The sequence below is a fragment of the Falco naumanni genome, chromosome 3, assembly GCF_017639655.2.
Source record: "Falco naumanni isolate bFalNau1 chromosome 3, bFalNau1.pat, whole genome shotgun sequence".
In the NCBI taxonomy this organism is placed as follows: domain Eukaryota; kingdom Metazoa; phylum Chordata; class Aves; order Falconiformes; family Falconidae; genus Falco; species Falco naumanni.
Window position 1 is genome coordinate 105,713,366 of NC_054056.1, and position 21,089 is coordinate 105,734,454.

The following is a 21,089-nucleotide window of genomic DNA, read 5'->3' on the forward strand; positions in this document are numbered from 1 at the left end:
GTCCCGTTGGTGGCATCGCAAGCCAGGTTAGCTTGGGTTGTGGTAAGGCTGCATCTTTACTGCAGAGAAGGCAATTTTTGTCGTTTTCCCTAGAGGGGAGGAAGTTTTGATTCAAAGCAGACTTCGTATTGGAGGTGATTTAAATATGATCAAAGCCAGTGGAATTTTATTTAAAATAAACACGTGGTTCTCCCGATCAACCCTTTAAAGAGAGGGCATCTGGGGAAAAATGATGGGGTTTTGTACAGTCACTTGGTGTTTTTTTTCCTTTTAAATATCTGATGACGTTTCTCCTGTTTGAGGATAGATAGGATTTATTGACACAATTAGCAAAACAAATGATTATCACACCTTTTATTTAACCCTGTGCTATTTGATCTATTTGCTTGCACTTTCATCACTCCTCTGCTTGGTTACATTGCACGATGATACCACCTTCCTGTGCTGCTGCAGCTAAAACAAAGCGAAAAAAAATTCCCAACTTTTGGCTCTCAGCTGCTCTCTGCTGTTTTTATTACAGATGAACTAGAAAGCAATGTCAGGCAAAGAGTTATTTGATTTTCCCTTCAGTGCTTGTTAGGCTTTATTTCTGGGCCTGGCAATCACCTGTGTTTGTGTGACAGTTTTCTTATCTTAAAATAACAAACAAAAATCCCAGCAACTCTATTCCCAGCACAATTAGTAAGATCAGATTAAACAAAAAACCCCCAATAACTAACACACACACACTCTCCATTATGATGGTATTTATATACATCAAATACTAGAATCTATATGACTAATTTCCTGGGTATTTTGGGCTACTTTGGGATGTGTTTATTTTCTTTGAACGTAGGAGTGGGAAGTGTGTCTCTGCCTGGTAGGAGGTCAGGGAGGGCTGTTGTACGTAGGAGCTGCGAGTTTCTGAGGTGTCGGAGGTAGGATCCCGCTGATGGATTGTGCCGGACTTCGGCGTGGACTCCTGACGATGTGATGCTTCTGATGGTGGATGGGCATTTTCCCCTGCAATTGGGAAGGCAGGTGGTCCTACTGACCTGCTGCCTTACAGCCCTTTCTGTCCTTCTCTTCCCTGGTGGAGAAAATATCTCATCAGGTTTAGAAGGGGTGGAAAAAAAGGAGAGGGGAGGAAAACTGTCTCCTTTCCTCTGACCAAAAAAAAAAAAAAAGGGATTTTGGAAGGATTAGTTAGGTGACAACTTTTTTTCTGTTGCTGGCTTGTTCTCCTCCTTTCACATCACCTGGCACTTGTGAGGGTTCTGGAGGTGGCCCCATGGTGTGCCTGTGCTCAGTGTGACATTCACTTAAATAAACCATGCAAACTGAAAAAAATCCAACAAACAAAGAAAAAACCCAAACCTTAAAAACTCCTTACTTTGAGTTTGCATGGGAATAAGCCTTGTCCAACGTGCTGAGAGCTGTCATGTAACGGCCTGTCCCTTTCCTCTCTTTGAAGGTCCCAGCCCCATGCTTCCCGCCAGTCAGGAGTAGCGTTTGGAGGAGCCCGGCAGCGTGATCCTTTGGTAGTTCCCAGGGATTTTTAGGATCATGGGATCTATGGACCCCCAAAACCCTCTGGAAAATGTTGGCTGTGGATAGAAGCATCTGGAAGTTCCTACTGTCTTTTTACCCTGTGTTTTCCTGGGTCACCTCTGTCCTGAGGATTATAGCAAACCGGTCACTTACTGGAATACCTCCCCTTGGCATTTTCTCAAGATGGAGCCATTGCTTTACCCAGCAGAAGGATGGGGTTTTTTTCTCCCAGAGCTTTTCCAGCACGACAGCACTCATGTCCTGCAGGTATGCAGATTTTTGCCTCACTCACTAGCCAGTTTGCTTTCCTGATCTTTAGGAGTTCCATCATTTTGTTTCTTTACTAGCTTCTGCTGAAGGTAAGACCTTCCAAAGTCCTTGGTGCCATGCTGTGGAGGGGGCTGTGCCTCGTTAGGACGCAGACCCAGCTTGCCATGTAGGTTTGTGTGGAGCGGTGGGGTCAGCTCCTCCTGAAGGTTTTGATGCCTGACCTAAGCCTTGCACCTGAGGAGGGGGATGGAGGTGTCAGTATCTGGTGGTCCTTCCTTATTCCTCCTCCTGGATCACCTCACACTCTCGGGCAGCTGCCCATTGTGTTTGTAACCCGCAGCTGGCACCGGCCGCCTGTGGGTCAGCTTATCGGGCTTGTCGGCTGGTTTCAAAGGAGATGACACGAGTGCTTAATCCATTTTTCCTCTTCTGAATTTAACAGTATTTCTGCTGAGGAACTTTATTTTTGAGGACCATTTACTCCCTATAAAAGGAGATGGCTTTGATTTTAAAACCAAAACTGTTCCTCTTCAATATAGGCATGGATAACTCAATAGCTGTAATGATAGCAATGAAATTTGCGTTTTTGTAGTCATTTACAATGAGTTACATATTTTTGTGAAGGTGACAAACTTTCTCCCCTCGTTTTCTCTAATACCAGAACTGGATCATTGTGTTGGTCTCTGTGTGTATCAATTTGCTGTGAAAATCATCCTTTTTGGCAGTTGCGCTGGTTTGGGTTGAATCTGCTCACGTGTGCTGGCAAACAGATTGCTCCTTCTGCAGGGTCGAGAACAAGTTAGCTCTTTGAATCTAGCTTAACTAACTTTTACTATACAGGAGGCGCTGAAGGGAAGGGGCTGAAAATGCTTTGCTATACATTTATTCTGCATTCCCATCAGCATTTGTGAGGCATTAAAAGTTTCGTGCTCTTGCTTCATAAGCGCAATTTTGCATCAGATTAAAGGAAGGAAATGGGGGGGGGGGGGGGGGTAGAGCGTGTGTGTGGCGAAACAAAATCGGTTGCCTTGCTCTTGAATTTGACTGCAACCCGTAGGCCAAATGGAGATGGTAGACAAAGATTGAGGATAAAAAGGTTCTTCACTTTAACTAGCAGGGAACTCAAGTGCTGGCGTGCCTGTAAGAGAGGCTAGAATTAACCACAGGGATTTGGGCATGGTAGGTGAAAAGCAGCTTCGCGCCACGTTGGTGGGTCTGGTCACTGGTCAACACCTGTGCGTGCTGCACAGGTCCTGTGCAAGACAGGACCTTCTCCAGGAGGACTGCCTGGAGGCTCAGCACAGCAGCGTCTGCAAGATCCCACTCCTCGCTGAGGATGGAGACCCCCAGCGTTGCTTGCTGGGGCTTTGTGCTCTGCTGCAGAAGCATCCGCTGGGATCAGGACATTCAGCATTTGACTTCCCCCTGCTGTACTGTGCTCCTGCTTTGCTCACTCAGCATGTTGCAGTCTGGCTCAAGTGATGTAGAAAATATGCTGGAAAATGATTGTATTTCTTCTGCATGATGCCTCTTTTGTATGTCTGAAGGCTTTCTCTGATGTCCAAGAGAGAGAAGGGTGGTTAGGAAATCTATATTTGCAGCAGACTTCTCCAGTGACTCATCTGTACCTCTGGTAAAGTCACCAAATAATTCTATTTGCTTGCGTGGGTCCACGTGTGAGAAGTGATAACTTTTTGTATGGTGGTATTTGGTTTTTTTCTTCTGCCCTAGCTTTTTGTCCTTCAGCACACAGAAATGATATAATAAGCCCAGATAAACACTGCTGAGATTCACCTGGGCTTACCAAGCCAAACTCTGCTCTCATTGAGATTTGCTGCAAAATGCTGGTTTGCAATTTAGGTTTGATATGCCGCTACCTGTTAGGCAGTAGAGCTGGGATTGTCCACTCGGATGCTCTTGGCTGGATAGCTTGGGCCTTTCAGGATGCCACTCTCCTCCCAGCCCTTGCTGGGTCTTCTGCTGGTGGAGCCAGAGGGGAGACATGGCTGGACTGTGCAGGGTCCGGCCGTGGGTGAGCAGACCAGTGGGTACCACCGTAGAGCAGCCCTGGTGAGGCCTTGGCTCAGAGTCTCCTGATCCAGAGCACCAAATTAAGAAATTACTAAAAATCCAGGATTTAGCATGTCTTTGGCTTGGGTCTCAGTCCCTCATTTGGAGATGAGAATTTTCCTTCCTTAACCTGAATTAACTTCTGTGGGTGGGCAAGCCCCGCTGTGTGGGTGGATCAGGAAAATTGTTCAGCCCATTTTTCTCTCTCAGGAAGACAGAGCACACCTTTCCCATTGCCAGAAGTCCTGGTGTTTTATTAACTAGCTCCTAACAGCTTCTAAGGCACCTAAGAAAGAAGGATCACTGGCAGTGTGAGCTTTTAATCTCAATTACAGCAAACACCATTGGTATCTGAAGTTCTTTTATTTTTGCTGTCAGCTGTTTGATAAAGACGTTGCAAACCAGCTCTCCAGTTGTTCCTGTAAGATGTGAAAGGTCCTTTGTCAGCAGTGCGTGGTGGTTGAATGAACTTTATCTGTATGCACGTAACTAGGAGCTTGGGCTTTCCTCCTTGCAGGCAAAGAAGAACCTAATTAGAGCTTTGAACACCTCCAGAAGACTTGGAGCATATGTGCAAAATGTGTTTATTGGTCTCCTCCTAGCCCTTGTTGCTCAATCTTTTAGGAAGAGCATATCTGTAATTTGATGCGAGGGAGTCCTTCGGGTTTCCTCTTGCTTAGAGAGCCAGAAGAGGTGTAATCACCGCTCGCACGCAGGTTTCTTCATGGATCTTGAGGATGAGAAGAGGCATTGGCTACAGTTCTGGAGTACAAGCAGTGCTCAAGGTCACCCCAGAAAACGGGTATCAGTTGCTCTGCTCCAGCAGTGCAGTGGCTTTGGTACTTCTGGAGATGCCTGCTTGGCATTGCCTGGGTAACCTAGAGCCACCCCAGCGGTGCTTGTCCTCTGCATTGCGTGGGTCTGAGCTGACACCGAGCAAGGAGGAAGGCCATGGTAGATGTGCCCCCCCCCAACCTTGCATTCTGCATCGCCCCTCACAAAGGGAGTCACCCAAGGGTTCACAGGCACCTGAGAGGCTGCCGGTGCCCGGGGGTGACCTGAGAATTAGAGCTTGGCAAAGAATGATGTTTCGGTTGCAAATCTACAGCTGTCTTTTACAGGGAAGAAAAATCACCTCCAGTCTTGTTCAGAGCCGGTCTCATCCTGCACAGACGTGGGGCAGCTTCAAAGGGAGCGTAGTTTAAGGGTTTTCCCCCTTGGTCAATGTGAGCATCTGGGCTGGGGGCTGCCAGGTGCATCTCTGGGTACTAGTTAATAGATGAACTCCATCAGCATTTAAAATACTTGCTGGTAAAATAACTTTTCGATCAGGGTGCAGAACATTGGGTCAGAATGCCCTGTAGGGGGTAGGTCTCTGGGCAAGTGCATGTTACTAATCAAAAAAAAAAGCAAAAAGCTTCAGTTTGGCCGTTTGTGAGGGTAATTATTTGGGTGTGTGCTTCAAAAGCACATAACTGATTGTAAAAATCATGGATGGGCTAACTCGGCATTAATGATGGTTGGATGACAGTGAAAAGCAGCCCTGGCACATTGCAGGGATGTTCTTGTCATGACTAACGCCTCTCACTCTCACTCGAGAGGAATTTTTTAGTGCCCAGCACAGACAAGCACTGAAATTGCAGGTTTGCTGAAGTTTTCAAGTCTCTCCCCAGCTGGCAGGAAATAAAGGAGTTTCAAATATTTATTGGTTTAAGAGGGAAAAAAATAACCTCAAAGCTATAAAATAATTTGACAGTGAAGTTTTTTTTTAGGGAGTCTTACTTTATAGTTTCGTGAGTTGAATGTATCGAAGCCTGGCAAAGGAAGAGGGTTTAATCTACAGGTGCTATCTCTTGCTTGATGGTTTCCTGCTTCTAAAATTACTACCAATGCTCTGGAATTGGGGCTGAAACTAGTTTCAGCTTTCAGTTTGTGGGCAACCTACCTTACCACTTCAGCAGGCTGGATTTGCAAGGGTTGGGGGCAGCAGATGCAAGTAAGTGCCTTTTAAAGATTCTTCTCTTGGCTGCCAGAAGTGTGTTTGTGGCTTTTAAAATATTTACACCTGAATCTTTGGATTTGCTTTTTTGTCTGCTTGGGGAAAATGCTGAAGCCACTGACACTGAAATTTTGCTTGCATCTTTCTTTCCCAGTCCTAACTTGGGGCGGGGGTTGGAGGAGAGCGTGCCATGGGTGAGGGATGCTGATGGACCTGTGCTTATCCTGCTGCTGTTGACCCCAGGACCATGGGTTGGAGGATTTTGGCTTTTGCTCACCAGGCAGCAGCAAGAGCCAACCCAAGCAAAGCAAATTAATTGTGGCGTGCAGTCCTTAGGTTATGCTAAAACCTTCAACCCCTTTTGTAGTAGACTCCTTAGGGTCTGTCCCCCATTTGGGGTGCTCACTAACAGAATCTTGGTGTGTGCCATTTGTGTCCAAACTTCGTGCCCTCATCGCAGGGCATCTAATTGGGTATCCACAGGGCCATGTTTCTATCTATTTCTGTAAGTAAATAAATACATATTTTTAAAGGTCTAGAATAATCCTGCTAATATGTGTTGAATGGTCCTCTGTCGCTTTGAAATGTTGCTCGATGCTTTATATTGACTAAGGCATCATAGTCATTACTTTCAGACTAAAGATCTTTCTTAGTGTGTGATCTTTGGTTTTTCCATGAGTGCCTGCATCTGCGGCTTGCTGTGTGCACAGGAAATACTTAATTATCTGCTGACTTACTGTGCTGCTTCAGGTTGCAAAGCAGCAGTGAACTATCACAAGACTTATCATTGCTAAAGCGAGAGTATCTGCTCGGCTCCCGGATCCTTTGCATTGCTTTGCGGAGCTCTGCAGGGCTGAAGGTGTCAACAGGCTGTTTTCTTGGGCTCCCATCTGGTGAACAGTATTATGTGGATTAATACCGAGGAACTCGTAGTGAAATTTGTCTCATGCCACGAAAATGTAAAGCCTCCAAAGCTGGCTGGCATCCCAAGGCTGCGAGGGGCCCTTGGAGGGGCTGGTGGTGAAGGTGGCAGGATTTGCACCGTCCCAAAGCTGTGAACAGGACATGATCTGAAGTTTGTAATTAAGTTTTAATCATCTCCAAGTTGGTCTGGTTGCTGATTTTGGGCAGCACACAAAAACTGCTAGGCAGGAGCAGCTGCCATGGGGCCAGCCCAGCACCAAGGGCGATATTCTGGTCTTGTGTTGTGGAGCCCGGTTCAGAAACAGAAAATACTGTTTTGGGGAATTTTTTATTCTGAGAATGTTTCTTGAGCTGGAAGCAAATCTTGTACCCATCCTCCTGGTTTTTCCCTGGCGATGTTTTGAGGATCTGATGTTTTTGCTGGCTCTGCCTTTGCAGGAAATGATCGTTGTGCCACCTGCTTGTTGTCTTCTGTGCAACAAAGAGCCTATAGACAAGTTGAGGGGTGAGGTACAGGTACACCCCAGCCCTGGTGCTTCAGGAAGGTGGACCCCTGCCCACTGTCCAGGTGAGAGGTCTGACTACAGCCTAGGCTCAACACCCCAGGTTGCCTGGCCAAAGGGGAGCGCTGGGGGCATTCACTGGGGGTGCTGAGCAATGCTGGGACCCCCACACTGCCCCAGCTTCCTACGGACTAGGGGGGCTTTTGCCACCTTTCAGCTTGGCCACCTCCACAGCATGGATGTGCCCTCCTGCCAGCTGACAGCATCCTTGTGACATATGGATGCTGAAATGCCATCACCCTCCCCGATGCTGGCACCATCGCTTGGTTTTCATTTCTGCAAGGAGCAGCTCTTCCTGCTGGTATCCCTGTGCAGTGTTATCCAGAGCTGCATTTACATCAGCATCAGGTGGTTTTCGTTTGACCTTTGGCCTACTTAAAAATTAAATACTGAGGTACTAGGAAGAGAAGTAATCTTCCAGATAAGCATTTTTTTTTCCTTCGCTTTTCTGTAATTCATGAGGGAGCTGGCTTACCCTGCCTGCCTGTGGATGACTAAGGAGGAAATTCTTTTTTGGTTAGGATAATGCTGAAAGTTCACTGGAATTTATTTTTATCATAGGTTTATCACTTCCTCCCTTCAAATTCCTAACTCTTATGTGCAAGGCAGGAAAAAAAATAGTGGTGACTGCAAGTTGTGGAATTTGCATTCTGTGGAAAAGATGCTGAATGGCTAAATGGTGCTCTATGGCTTGCATGGGGGATTTGCTCCATATCCAGTTATATAAACAGGTTGGGTAAGAGTCATGAATATTCTAGCAGCTCCCATCTTTCAAATGTGTTTTCTTTAATGTTGCAGTTAATTAATGCTCCTATCTCTGGAATATAGGTGAGCGTAAGCCTGCTCACTGTACAGATGGGGAGGAGGTTTGGATTTATCACAGGTCTCAGAAAGACGGCAGGGTCAAACTCAAGTTTATGTGTAAAGAGTTTCTGGTTCATCTTGTTAATCTCCATATCTCCCTTTTTTATACAGGGGCTCTAGATTTGTGTCTCTAGAGAATGCAGATGGAGTTTGGCCAGGGAGACCCTGCCTTTTGGTTAAACATGTGTTTATTCTGGCAGTGTTTGCTTCCCGGTGGTGTTGCGGTGATTGCAGTGTCGATCCTTCTGCAAAGGCTTGACAGCATTGCTGAAAGTCTTTGACACTGCAAAGCATTGTTTACTTGTGAAAGTATTATTATATTTTGAATATCTATTATTCATCTTTTGTGCTAAAAGTGACATTACATCATAAATTTGCTCGTAGATTTCAGAGCTTTGAGGAAAAGCTGGTTTTTTTATCACTGGATCCCTGTGACAGCGCTGGGGAGTGCTTTACCCTTTGTATCTCTGTAGTCCCCTTTTATGAATTGTGAGTGACAGCAGGAAGGTATAAAAGAGCGCAGAGGAGCTGGTTTGATGTTCATAAAAGGCTTTGATAAAAGATGCAGCACATAGACTTGGTATTATTTCCTATTTTTAACTTCTTACGAGCATAAAGCGCTCAGATCCAATATTTATGTAAAAGGGGAAAGAGGGGGGATGTGTTTCCTCTTTTTTCTTTTTTCTTTTTTTTTTCTTTTTTAGGACTGGGAGAATTAAAATAGAAGGGTGTCTCTTCTTCTGTGCAGTAGAATTTTGCTTTCTTCCGTGAAGCATCTATGTCTATCTTCCATGAAGCATTGGTAAAGGCGACCTGATGGCATTAATTGTGTGAGCGATGCTGGGAGGAGACCAGCTGGAGTTTCAAAGGCTCCTTGGTCATAGGCTTGTGCCTTCAACCTCCCAGTTACGGCTGGCCCCAGCGGAGCCACCAGCCACGGTGATGTGCGTGCAGAGGTGTGCGCTTCCGATAACAGGTTTCTCCTCTAAGACGTGGAGAAATAAAACATGGGAAAGGCAAGGCAGCTCCTCTCCTTTCTCTGGAAGTCAGGTCACCATAAAGGCATCTCTGTAATAACTATCCGTAGAGATGAGAGGCTGTGTTCAGGGTGGGTAATTGGGGTTTTACTGATGAAAGCGCTTGTCATTATTTCCAGCCTCCACGTTGCAGTCTCCTCTTTAATCTTGTCTGCAAGCATGGCTTGCTTGCAGTGGGCCTGTGTACTTGTGCATATTCATGTGCGTGTACCTATGAGCATACCCGCAAAGCTTGATCAGGCACTGTCCTGTGTGCGTGTGCACAGGCATGCCTGGGTAGAAAATACGTGTGAGGAGGAGCGCCGGTCTCGTATGCACACGTGGCACTGGCATGGCCGTTTGCATAGTTGTGTTCTTCATTCATGCAGGGGCCTTCATGCTGGATATCAAAACTGCTAACGATGGCAGCATGGAAATCTGACCTTGAGATCCACCTGATGACAAAACTCATCCTCTTGCTCGACACTGCGTTTTCTGTTTTAATGGGGCGAGATGCTTTGAAACACCTTGTGGAGGGGAGAACGGATCCTTTTAGCCCCCAGAGAACCCCAGGACAGAGCAATGTTGCAGAGTCCCACCTTGCTGCAGTGCTGGTAGTTTGTCTTGATGGGATGAGCATGGCGACAGCTGACAGTGGGGGTTTTGAGTTCTTCAGCAATGTGCACTCATCCAACAGCCTGTTCAAATCATGTACTGGGTTTGAAGTAGCTGGAGTCAGGGAAAGGCATCCCAACCTCTCACCCATCTAAGGTCAATAAGCACCTTCTGCTCAGTTCTTCACACAGGAACATTTATGTCAGACCCTAAAACCAAAGGGGATTACCAGCCTTGGGTTGTCATTAGAAGATGCTGAGAAGTATGTTTGCTTGGGTGGTGTCTTCATGCCTCTGCTGTTCCTCTGGGAGTTTGCAAACTTGGATGCTGAGCAGCTGCAGGGTGAGATGCTCCTTTGGCATGTGTTGGCATAGCACTACGCCTGCTTGATAGCCTCACCTCTTGTGTGCACCTTCATGGTGGTGAGTCCCCAGTTATATCCCAAGTGGAAGACTCCAGGAGTGTTTAATTGGGCCCATACATGGCTTCATGGGATGAATAAGTTAAAATCACCATGTCTGAAGCACAGTCTAATTTTTTTCTCGGCCCACCCATGAAACCGTATACCACCACATGCAAGAAGGTGCCGTCATCCTCTGCTGCGTGACTTGTTGGACTTGGCTAGCATATAGTAGAAGCGTAGTGGCACATACAGGTCTCTTTCCAATGTTTGACAGGTTGTCCTGTTAGCCAAAGAGTTTGAGTATCCTCAGTTATTCTTTAAGGTATGAGAGGGCTTTGTTGTGCCATTGGAGGGGACGGTGTGGTAAATTGGAAAGACTGTTTCTGAATCCAGGAGAGACAGAAGAGACAGGTCAGGATAGGACTTGTTGAGCTGGAGTGCTGATGTGCTGTGCCCCACCTGCGACAGGTTGGTTGCACGGGCTTGGACACCCGGAGGTGCTTGCACCCTGCATTGGTGCATCCTGTGCAGCAGCTCAGGTGCCTCAGTTGCATTTTCAGAAGCAGTCCGGCCACCTCACTGCGAGTTGGGAAGGTGTGGGCTCTGGAGCACACTGGGGACTCCATGGCGTCGAGCAGAGGTGTGCCAAAGCGTCTGATGAAACGTGAAGCTTGGAACCGCAACTCCTGCCAGCCTCTTCCTTTGAAAGAAACTGGGAAAGGTGCCCCAAAATAACCACCAGAGAAAGTGTCCAGATGAAATGTCTGGTAAGTGTCAGGTTCTCCTCTGCTGTGTTTTCAGGCTCTTCTGTAATCAGCTGTCATTTCGGGATCTGGGCATATTGGACCTCAACAAGTACAGATTGAAACTTAAACAAACAGTGACTCTTCTATAAATATTTAGCTCACACTGTTTAGGAGCTGCTGGGAGCAGGAGACAGAGTAAATTTAAAGTTCGTGACTGTCTAAAAAAGCTACTGTAGGATGGCATTCAGTCATCAGATCGGCTGGCATTCAGGTTTTGAATTGCTATTCCTCCTCTTTCTTTTTTCCTGAAGAAAAGGATGTATTTAAGCATCCTTTGCAGTGTTTTCACGGCTGCACTGGGGATTCAAATCAATGCAAAGGTCTTCTTCAACTTGGCTGGTTGAGCCGGGTGCCCAAGAGGAGCCATGGTATGGAGTAAATTATGTTCCCTGGCCCTACACATTTTTCTTTGCAATTTTGGACTGGTAATCTGAAGTATGTACATGTGCGTGGAAGAGGGGGCTGTATCTCCGAGCGTGTGCTTTTATCTGGCCACCGTGATACCAGGACAATGGCTTGCGTCCAGGTAGGCTGCTGATGAAGGAGCTGGGGTCCCTAGTGGGGCTTGTGTAGGCAGTGCTGAATCTTCGGCTGCCACGCTGTTCCTACTCTTGCAAAAGTCATGATAGCAAGGTAGACCTATCCCGGTCAGCCATTTTTTGCCTCTTAAATATGAAGATAATACCCTTTTTTTACTTTGTAGAGCTCTTGCAAGAATGGGAAAGAATGAAACGTGCTGATAAGAAATGGTATCAGTAGACGAGATGGGCAGAGGCATGTGTGCTTTGAATAAGAAGGGAGCTTCACCGCGCACAAGAGTCTGCAATTATTGATCAAAAAGAAGAAAAAAAAAATCAATCACTGATTATTTTTCTTCCCTTGCTCTTCTAATACAAAGTACTTGCAGTTGGACTAGATGCTGGTTGTAGGTCCCTTCCAACTGAGCTATCCTGACCTATCCTACCCTACTTCTGGATATATTTGGCATGTCCTGTGCTACATTTTCCAACTGCTTGTGCCACCCCGGCCCCTGGTTGCAGCTTCCTGGGGCTTTCTGTACCAGGATGCTCCACGTGCCCTCTCCTTGTGGTTGATTGCTTTGCCTGGAAGATTAATGGCCAAAGAGCAAATGCAGAGGAAGGATGGGTAAGAAAAAGGTAGCTTCCTCGTTTGCTAGCTTGTTGAAACCACTTTTGAGGTTTTGAGAGAAAATGTCAGTGTTTGAGTTGGAGGCAGTGGCAAGCTTGATGGTTTTTCTCTTTCAATAGTTTCTTTTAGTGCCCTTCCTAATTTAAAAGGAGGGTTTAAAATTATTGATGTTTTACCTCCAAAGCGGAGGGATTCCAAAGCCTTTGGCAAGTCTCTGCTGAAGCATCTAATGTAGAAAAGAGTCTCATGCTTTTTCCCAGCTCCGTCTTTGACAGAAGCCCCTCCTTGTGTCCACTAGGAGTACTAAATCTGTGGAGGTGGACAAAGAGCTTGATTTGTGTAGAAGGTAATTTTCTCCAGTGGTGTTTGGCCAGAAAACATAAAGATGATAATGATTTTTAGTTTTTGGCATAGCCTTTGCAGATCTCTGTGTTTCTGCCTGTTGCTGAAGCAACACTCTGCCACGGGTGAGTGCCAGCGCTCGGTCCGGGATGCTCGGGTGCTGCCTTCGAGGGGTGGGTACCCTTACCTGGTCAGTTTGGCCCCATCCCTGCAGTGCCCCGGAGGTGAGAGGCAGATGAGGCTTCAGATGTTGATCCTCACTAAAGCTGTAGTTAGAGCTTAAGCCTTCTGCTAAATTTACGACACGTTTGCCTGCTAAACCTCCCCACTTCGGGTATTTGTCCTGATTTTGTACCAAATCTCCTTCTTGCTACTTGAACTGAAGAATAAAGTATTATAACTTTGGCTGGGGGCAGCTGTCCAAGGGATATATTGGGATACACTTGGCCTTTGAAAAGAAGGACCTTAGTCTCCAGCCCTGTCAGTCCCTCTGGCTCCTGGAAGTTTTCCTTCCAAATGGTTACTTCAAACCTCAGAGAAGAAGTTCATGTTTTTTCAGAGCTATGATTAATACCATTTTTACGCTTCGTTGCAAAATGCCGCACAATGAATGAGACCCACAGGGTGGTGGTTTACGGGTGGGAGGAAAAAAAAATATCATCAAACACACACTTTCAGATGCTGTTTTGGAAGAGTGATGTGTGTGTGTGTGTTATATAATCTGCAAACTGTGGGACTGCGTTCCTATTAAAAGGAAGAGAGGAAAAGAAAAAAAAAAAGGCTTAAACCTCATCTATGGAAAGAATGTCAGAAATAGTTGAAAAGTTGAATAATTACAGTCTTTTTGCACTAGGTCAGTGAACACTAATTTAACGTGCAAGGTTGCAATGCAGTTTGTCTTTGCAATTACAGAATCGCAGGATGGTTGAAGCTGGGAAGGGGCCTGTGGAGATCATCTGGTCCAACCCCCTAGCCCAAGCAGGGCTAGTTACAGGCAGTTGCCCAGGACCGCGTTCAGATAGCTCTGGAATATCTCTGTGGATGGAGGCTCTACAACCTCCCTGGGCAAGCTGTGCCAGTGCTCGCTCACCCTCACAGTAAAATTAGGCATAGTGTGATGTATTTCAGCGAGTCAGTTATAGGTTCCTGCTTGTTCCTGGTGCAGCTTGGAAGGTTTGGGGATGTGTCTGTGGTTTTGGGTCAGAGTTGGCTTGAACGTTTGGGGGACGTGGGTCTGCAGCTGAATCCTGTGGCTTGGGCTCGGCAATGCTTGGTTGGGGCTTGGGAGCCAGTTGGGCTTGGTGCGATTGCCAAGAACGTTCCCCTCGCTGGTGTGCAGGGAGGCTTGCTGCATGACGGTGCAGTGTCTGAGAGCTTGTGGTCCCTCTGATTTGGTTTTGAGGCTGTGCCTGTAGCTGAGCCTCCAGCTAGCTCTGCTGACTTATGCTTCCCTTCCCTTGACACAGCGAGCCTATTCCCAGTCCGTGAGTCACTTTGCCACAGGAATCTGGGACTCATTTATCAGCAGAAAAGGAGGCTAATTACAGCCTTAAAGATCTCAGCATCAGTGGAGCTACAGCATCAGGTGCTTCCCCAGAAAGCCCTGTCCTGGTGACAGACCCGGGGAAGAGAAGCCGAAGGGTTTCCTGCAGCGGCATGCCCAATGTGTCCCCATCCACAGAGGATGCTAGTGCACGTGGGAGGGCACCTGAGCCCCTATGGGGACATGGGGGTCAGCACGGGTTTGCTTCCTGGCAGCTTCTTGTGCATCCCTCACATGTGGAAAACAAAAGCAAAGCCTAAGACTATGCTTGGGATCTGGTTCCTGTGCTTGGTCTCTAGTGTTTCCTTCTGTCCTTCCTCCATGGAAAACAGTAGCCCTTGCTTGTTGTCCTGGGTGCATTTCTTTTTTTCTCTTAAGGCACCTCTGTGCCTTTTTGGTTGCTGATAGGTGGTGGGAATGGCAGGAATGAGATGATGGCTACCAGTGCACACTCCTGCTTTCCACAGACGCATCCCATCAGCATGTTCAGCCTCCATGCCAGTGACGGGGGTGTTTTCTCATTAAAAATAGACCACAGACAATGCCACTTCCCGAGGACTGTGATTTATCATTTAATAACAAGTGGTTACTCATTTCCTTTGGAAAACTTTCTGGAAGTGTTATTTTGCTTTCTCCCCTTGCTTCCTTTTTTTTTTTAAATTTCCTTCAAAGCCCTGCATTACCCTTCAGAGCCACCGTGTCTGTTAAATGAAGTGTTCCCTTTTCAAGTGGAAATCATATTTATGATTTAAAGATCATGAAAAAACAAATCTTAACCCTTTGGGCATGAGCTTTTCTTTGTAAGCTCCTGCAGCCTTGAAGTCCTAGCTCAGCCAAGGGAAATAGCAATGGAGAGACAGCTGCGTAGGTGAGACTTGAAGAAAAGCGGTGATGCTGATTCTGGAATGGATGATCTGCCTGATCTGACTTGAAAGAAAACGTCAAATAACTGCAGAACGCGTATCCTCTGAGTTGCCAGCTCTTAACTGTGATACCTCCTGGTGTAGCAAGTTCTCCTGAAGGATGGAGGGCTTGAAGAACTACTAGGCAAACTCATACCAAGTCTGGTGTTTTTGTGACTTTACTAAGAAAAGTGCTGAAAGCTGTGGAGTATTTCTTGAGGAAATCCCAACAGCTCAATAAACAAACTCAGGAAATGTGCTGAAGATGAAATCATTATAAGTGGGCACTTAAGCTGAAAGAAATGGTTTGCTGTTAGATCAGGGAGGCATTGTGAGGGACAGTAGCAGGTTAGATGGTAGGCTGCAGAGGATACAGAAGATGAAATGTAACCAGAGACACTGCGGGTACTTTAGGTGATAGCATCTTCCCTTACAGTTGTCTTCATGAGCTGCAGGGGTGGTTTGAAGACAAGAAAAATAGATTACATAGAAGTGCGAAACAGTGCCCTCAGAAATGGGATGCGTGTACCCAAACCAAGCAGTAACGGGTTAATTGCAGAAAGGGGTCGGGGGGCTGCTGTGAATCACAAGCTGGGTGTGAATCAACAGTGGGATGCTGTTACAGGAAAGGCAGATCTTGAATAGCCCACAGCAAAATGGCAAAGGTAGTAATTCAGCCTCAGTTTTCATATAAAACCTTGCTTCAAATACAGCATCCAGTGTTAGCCCCTCTAATTTTAATATGAAAGCAGGCGGCTTGGGAAGATGAAGCTTCAGTTTGGGAAACTTTACTTATGAGGAATAGCTGGAAGATTTGCATATGTTAAACCTATTAAAAAAAACCACCCCAAAACAACAACCCACAGGTGTCACGCCATGGTTTGATGGGATGTTGTCTTCAGCAGTTATTTCAGAGCGAGGTGTCTCTGCTCTCCTGTTGTTGGTTGTGTTGCGGCTTGTTACGTGGTCAGGTCTGTGGCCACAACCTGTGTGTCCACACATGAGCTGGGACAAGGAACATCTGTTAGTATAGAAGAAACTGAAAAGTGTCCCTAGAATTCTTTTGAAGTACGGCTGGGCAGTTTTGCCTGGACAAAAGGTGGCATGCAGGAGGAGGGAAGGAGGCCGGAGAGAGGAGGGGTGGTTGAGCACCTGGTGGAGTTTGAGACTTGCAGGGGACTTACCAGATTTGAGACATGCAGGAAGGTGCTATGAGGAAGGAGTGCAGCACTCGATTCCTCTCTGCGTCTGCAGACAGAAGCAGAAGAAAATTGCATGCAGGGAAGGGTTTCTCTGGACGCTGTCTTCCAGTGCATCATCTCTGTCGTGTCTGGTAGCAGCGGGGTAGGCTGACATTTTTCAAAGTGTAGGTTCCAGCTCCTGGTGGTGGTGGTGAAGGAGCATGAGTGATGCTGGAGCTGACCCAAAAAGCGTTAGAAACCTCTTTGTTAGCAGCACAGCAGCCCTTCCCGGATGGGTGCTCGTCGCTGGGAACTGCAGCCGAGTCCTGCTTCCTTCTTGGCAGAGCTGTGCTGGTGTTGCCTTGGAGAGTGGCATGGAGACAAACAAGCCAAGAGAGGGTTTGGGGCTGGGTGGCTGTTCGATGTCCCTTCTGGCCCAGCGTTTCTGCAGTCCTTGCATTCAGGTTTTGGCACAGCTTCTGTCCCGTCGGTCCTGCTGAGGCTGAGTGTCCCAACACCTTCTGATCTTCTGAATCCAAATTTCCAACATTACTACATTGCACTTGGTTTTTTGGCTCTTGGGAGTAGTTTGGTTGACCACAAATTGGTCACTGTGCTGTGATGCAAGCTGATGATTTCCTCCCCTGCGGGTGCTAAACCAAATACCCCTGCAACTGCTGTCTGACGGGGATGTTACTCTCGGCTGGTGTTTGCAGCTATGGGGATGTTTAGGAGCCATGCAAGCCAGGGTGATTCAAGCTGATACTTGTGATTAAATGCTGAATGCCTGGTCTGTTGTGTTCTACCAGCTGTAACCCCTAGGGAAAAGAGGGGTTTTACTTCAAGAAGAAAGGATATTCTGATATTGTTTGGTTGGTAATGAGAATGCATAGCTTCAAAGCTGAAACAGTGTGTGCTGGGTTTTAAAAATCACAGGAGCATATAAAACTGTCTTGAAGAAGAAGATCATAGATAGGCAGACCTACTGAATGCGCCTGGTCTTTTTTTGTAGACTGCAGAGCTTTCTTCTGTGGTTTGCAGGGTTCCCGTGCCTTGTTGCATCCCTGCACAGCGCAGAGTTCAGCTTCTGTGCTTGCTGTTGTGGAGGATGTAGATGTAAGGTTTGCTAAGAAGATCCAGACTTCAGTTCTAGCTTAGCTGATGCTAAAGTTCCCCTTAAAAAAAAAATATATATAAATGCTTGCCATGCTTGCTTGTGGCATGTGTGACATGCTGGCACTGATTCTGACTTGTATTGATCTAGGTTGCTTCAAAAATAAAAAGAAGCACAGTAATTTATCTTAAAAAGGGTACAGAGAAAGTGAAGAAGAGAACAAGCAATTTGCTATTTGTTGCCTTTTCAAGGCTAACAGGCAGGGGCTTAAACTGGGAAAAAGTGAAATCCCTAGGCAGTTCCTGCGCACCATGTAATATCAAACGGAGTGACCGCCAAATGAAGTTTGCTGGATAGCAAGCGTGTGGCAGGACTGCTGATCGTGGAGCTTCAGAGCTCTTCAGTACGGTTGGTCAAGTTGTAGTGGCATCTCTGGGATGTGTCTTTAGGCGTGCAGAAACCACATCTTCTGCAAAAGGCGGTGGGTAGTTTGGGTGATGCTGAAGGTCTTTTGTTTTCTTGAATGCTCAGAAGGGGCAGAGTGAGCCTTGAGCATTGGGAGTGAGGGTTTTTTTTCCTCATGGCTTCTTCCAGGTTTGCATTTCTGGAGAGTGCAGAATGTCGTCTCTGGGCTTGCTGCATCTCTTTCTTGGTTCACTTATGCTCATGTTCCTTTGGCTGCTCGCTTCCCCAGCCACCCGATGGATTTTGGACTAGGATTGCCTTCTGCTCTGCTGCTTCTCAAAAATGGGAATGAAGGAGAGTAAGCACCTGGAGGGTGCTGAGCCCGGCTTTGAGGTAGTGATGGGGGGCTGGAGGGGAGCGTACTGGCTTAGAAACATGGGGTGGGCTTCCTGCTTGCCGAGCGGCTGCAGGGAGACTGTATCCCACTGGACATGCACTTTTCATGCACGGATGTGCTATTTACTAGTGTCACCCTCACCCTGCATTTTGCAGGTGTTTCTCTGTGCAGTAATATGTGTCGTATTGTGGTGGGTTGACCCTTGCTGGGCGCCAGGTGCCCACCCAAGCCGCTCTGTTGCTGCCCTCCTCAGCTGGACAGGGGGGGAGAAAATGTAAGGACAGGCTGGTGGGTTGAGGTAAGGGCAGGGAGAGATCGCTCATGCATTACCCTCATGGGCAAAACAGACCCAACTTGGGGAAATCAATATTGCCAATCAAATCAGAGTAAGATAATGGGAAATAAACCCCAAATCTTAAAACACCTTCCCTCCACCCCTCTCTTCTTCCCAAGCACAACTTCACTCCCGATTTCTCACTTTAAAATTGTTAAATAAATAGTGATTTGGCTTTGCTCAAATGGGAAGTGCAGCTTAATTTGTTAAAGGCTTTTTTGTCCTCCCTCAGACTGGGGATTTGGCTCTGTGTGTGTGTGAAGTGTTTCTTGTAGTTTGTAATCTGCATGTCATAGCCCCAAGTGGGCAGAGAAGGGTTATGGGACTGTGAGTTCTGAACGCTTACAGTAAAAGTGTAGTCATCCTGAACCTCATCCAAAGAGCTTTAGTTTGGTGTGGGTTTTTTGGGGGTTTTTTTTTTGTTGTTGTTTTTTCTTTTACTTTTCCCTCCTCTCTCTCTCGGCAGGATGCTGCTGCGTCACTTGCATTCTTCAGCATTGCCGCCTTGTTGGGAAGGCAGAAATTCTCTGAGCCTGGCGGTAACTCTTTCCAGGCTGCCAGCAGCAGTCCACGCACTTGCATCCTGCTCCATTCCCTCTGCAAGAACATTGTGCACAGGGCAAGTGCATCCTCTCTGCTCTAGCAGAGGAGCAGCTGCTTGCACAGGCAGAGGTGCCCATCTTCCTGAAACCCAAAACCCACTCGTTTCTCTCTTACACCTATTCAGATCTCGAGTGAAAATAGAACAGTGGTTATTGTTGTGTAAGAGTGAGGATGGGAAGCTCTGGATAAGTGTTTGGAAAATACCCAGGGAAAACGGCTGCCAGCAAAGGCTGTGCTGAGCGGGAGCGGAGATTGAGTTGGGTACCAAAATGCGTGTTTCAGGGTGAGAAATGTGTTTCTTGGGAAGGACACAGGGAACTGGCCGCTTCCCAGCACGCACCTCCCTCCTGGGGCTCATCCTGTGGGAGCCCAGAGAGGTGGTGCTGGGGCTGGTTGTCTTCTGTGTCTTGGTGCTGAACGGGCTGTTCTTGCCAGTTCCTGCTTTTTATTCTCTCTGTCATCTTTCATAAGATGCTTCCCTACCCGCCTGCCTATCAAGCCGGGTTCGGTGCATGTCGCCCCACTGCCCATGTGCAGAATACATTAGTGTCTTTCCCAGGCAGCTCTGAAGGTATCCCAAGGCTCGGACCTTTAGAAAGCAAGATACTTTCCAAGATTGGTCTGGCAATTGCCTCTCTTCAGCACCAAAAGGCACCCTGCTACATTATTTTATGGAGGGGTGCAGAAATTGCTGTCGTGGCTGGGACAGTGGTCATTGCTGCCGACAGCAGGGCTCTGTGTGGGGAAGGCTGGGCAGGCGTGTGGAGCACCCGCACCCGGCAGAGCTGTGCAGCCAGGACTGGGTTCTGCTGCTCTTTGCAAGGAAAAAAAAAGGAGTAACAGCAAGTGGGTTTCTTTGTGTGTGGTTAATTGCACAGTCAGCTCTCCCTGGGCTTCCAGGGGGACTGTTACTGATGAGGGGTTTCCACACTGGATCTCTTAGCGCAAGAGCAAGCTGTGGTCCCACCAGGTACCACAGCATCCACACTGTTGGTGCAAAGCCTCAGGGATTCAGCTTTTTGGTTTTTCTGGGTTACAACTTCCCCCCCCTGCCCTCCCTCACCCATGATGGCCGTGCATGGACCGCACCTGGGCTCACCTTTCTCCATCGCTCCTCACTGCAGCATCACACGCTTGGGTGACTGATGCAGGCTCCTCTCTGTTTTTTTATTTTATTTTACACGTTTATTATCCCAGTCCCCTGTTCTGAGTGGTAGAAACTTGTCTGTCTTTTGGGAGACAGTTGTTACTTATTGACTAGCTGAATGGGGGTGGGAATAACCTTTACTCCCTGTAGTGGGAATTGCATGAGTAAAAATTTTACATTCCATTCCTCAGATCCCCAAAGCCATTCATGTAAGGATGAGTTGTGGGTCAGAGAGAGGCTTTGCCCCCCTACTGCTCGCTGCAAGGGCTGGCTGTCTCAGTGTAAGGAGAGCAGGATAAAACTGCAGCCATGGCCTGAGCGAGGATACCCAAAATAACATGAAAAGGAAAGGAAGGAGTTGTCTGAATACAACCTGCAGTCCTTTAATTCTTTATGACAGTGATACCCTGAGCCTGGTTATCTTGAGCATCAGTGTTGCTGCAGTGATGGAAGCAGCTGATTCTGCATGGGAAGAGGAAGGTTTGGTAGGAGGTATAATAATCTCTTAGATGTTTTAATTTTCTCCTTTTCATCCCAAACCGTAAGTGCAGAGTTTCCTCCACTTTGAAATGGGTCTTTTTATGTTGGCCTGCCTTTCAGAGTGGGTTGAATGATGTTTCTTCAATATATAAAATGAATCTGGCAGCCTGGTTTTGTGCTTCAACCTCCCAAAGAGACAAGCAAGTATAAAGCAAGAAGATTCATTGCGTACTAAAATGCTCCACTTATAAAAAAAAAAAAAAAAAAAAAAAAAAATCCTCTGTGGACATCCTGTTTCATCTCTGCAGTAAAACTCACCGGCCAGTAAATGGTGGATCTCCTGTTCCCATGGAGAAAGGCAGTTGCCGGCTTAAGAGGTTGCTGTGGGAAAGGGGGGAAAAAGAAAAAAAAAAAAAAAAAAAGGAAAAGATC

The 21,089-nt window shown here is 46.9% G+C and overlaps 1 long non-coding RNA gene across 1 annotated transcript in view; it reads left to right on the top strand.

The window, feature by feature from the left end:
• LOC121085073 overlaps window positions 1-21,089 on the top strand; it is a 135,977-nt gene that overhangs the window by 33,795 nt on the left and 81,093 nt on the right. The window contains exon 3 of the long non-coding RNA XR_005826946.1: window positions 1,454-1,797. This is a non-coding gene — a long non-coding RNA (uncharacterized LOC121085073). The remainder of the gene's footprint in view (window positions 1-1,453; window positions 1,798-21,089) is intronic.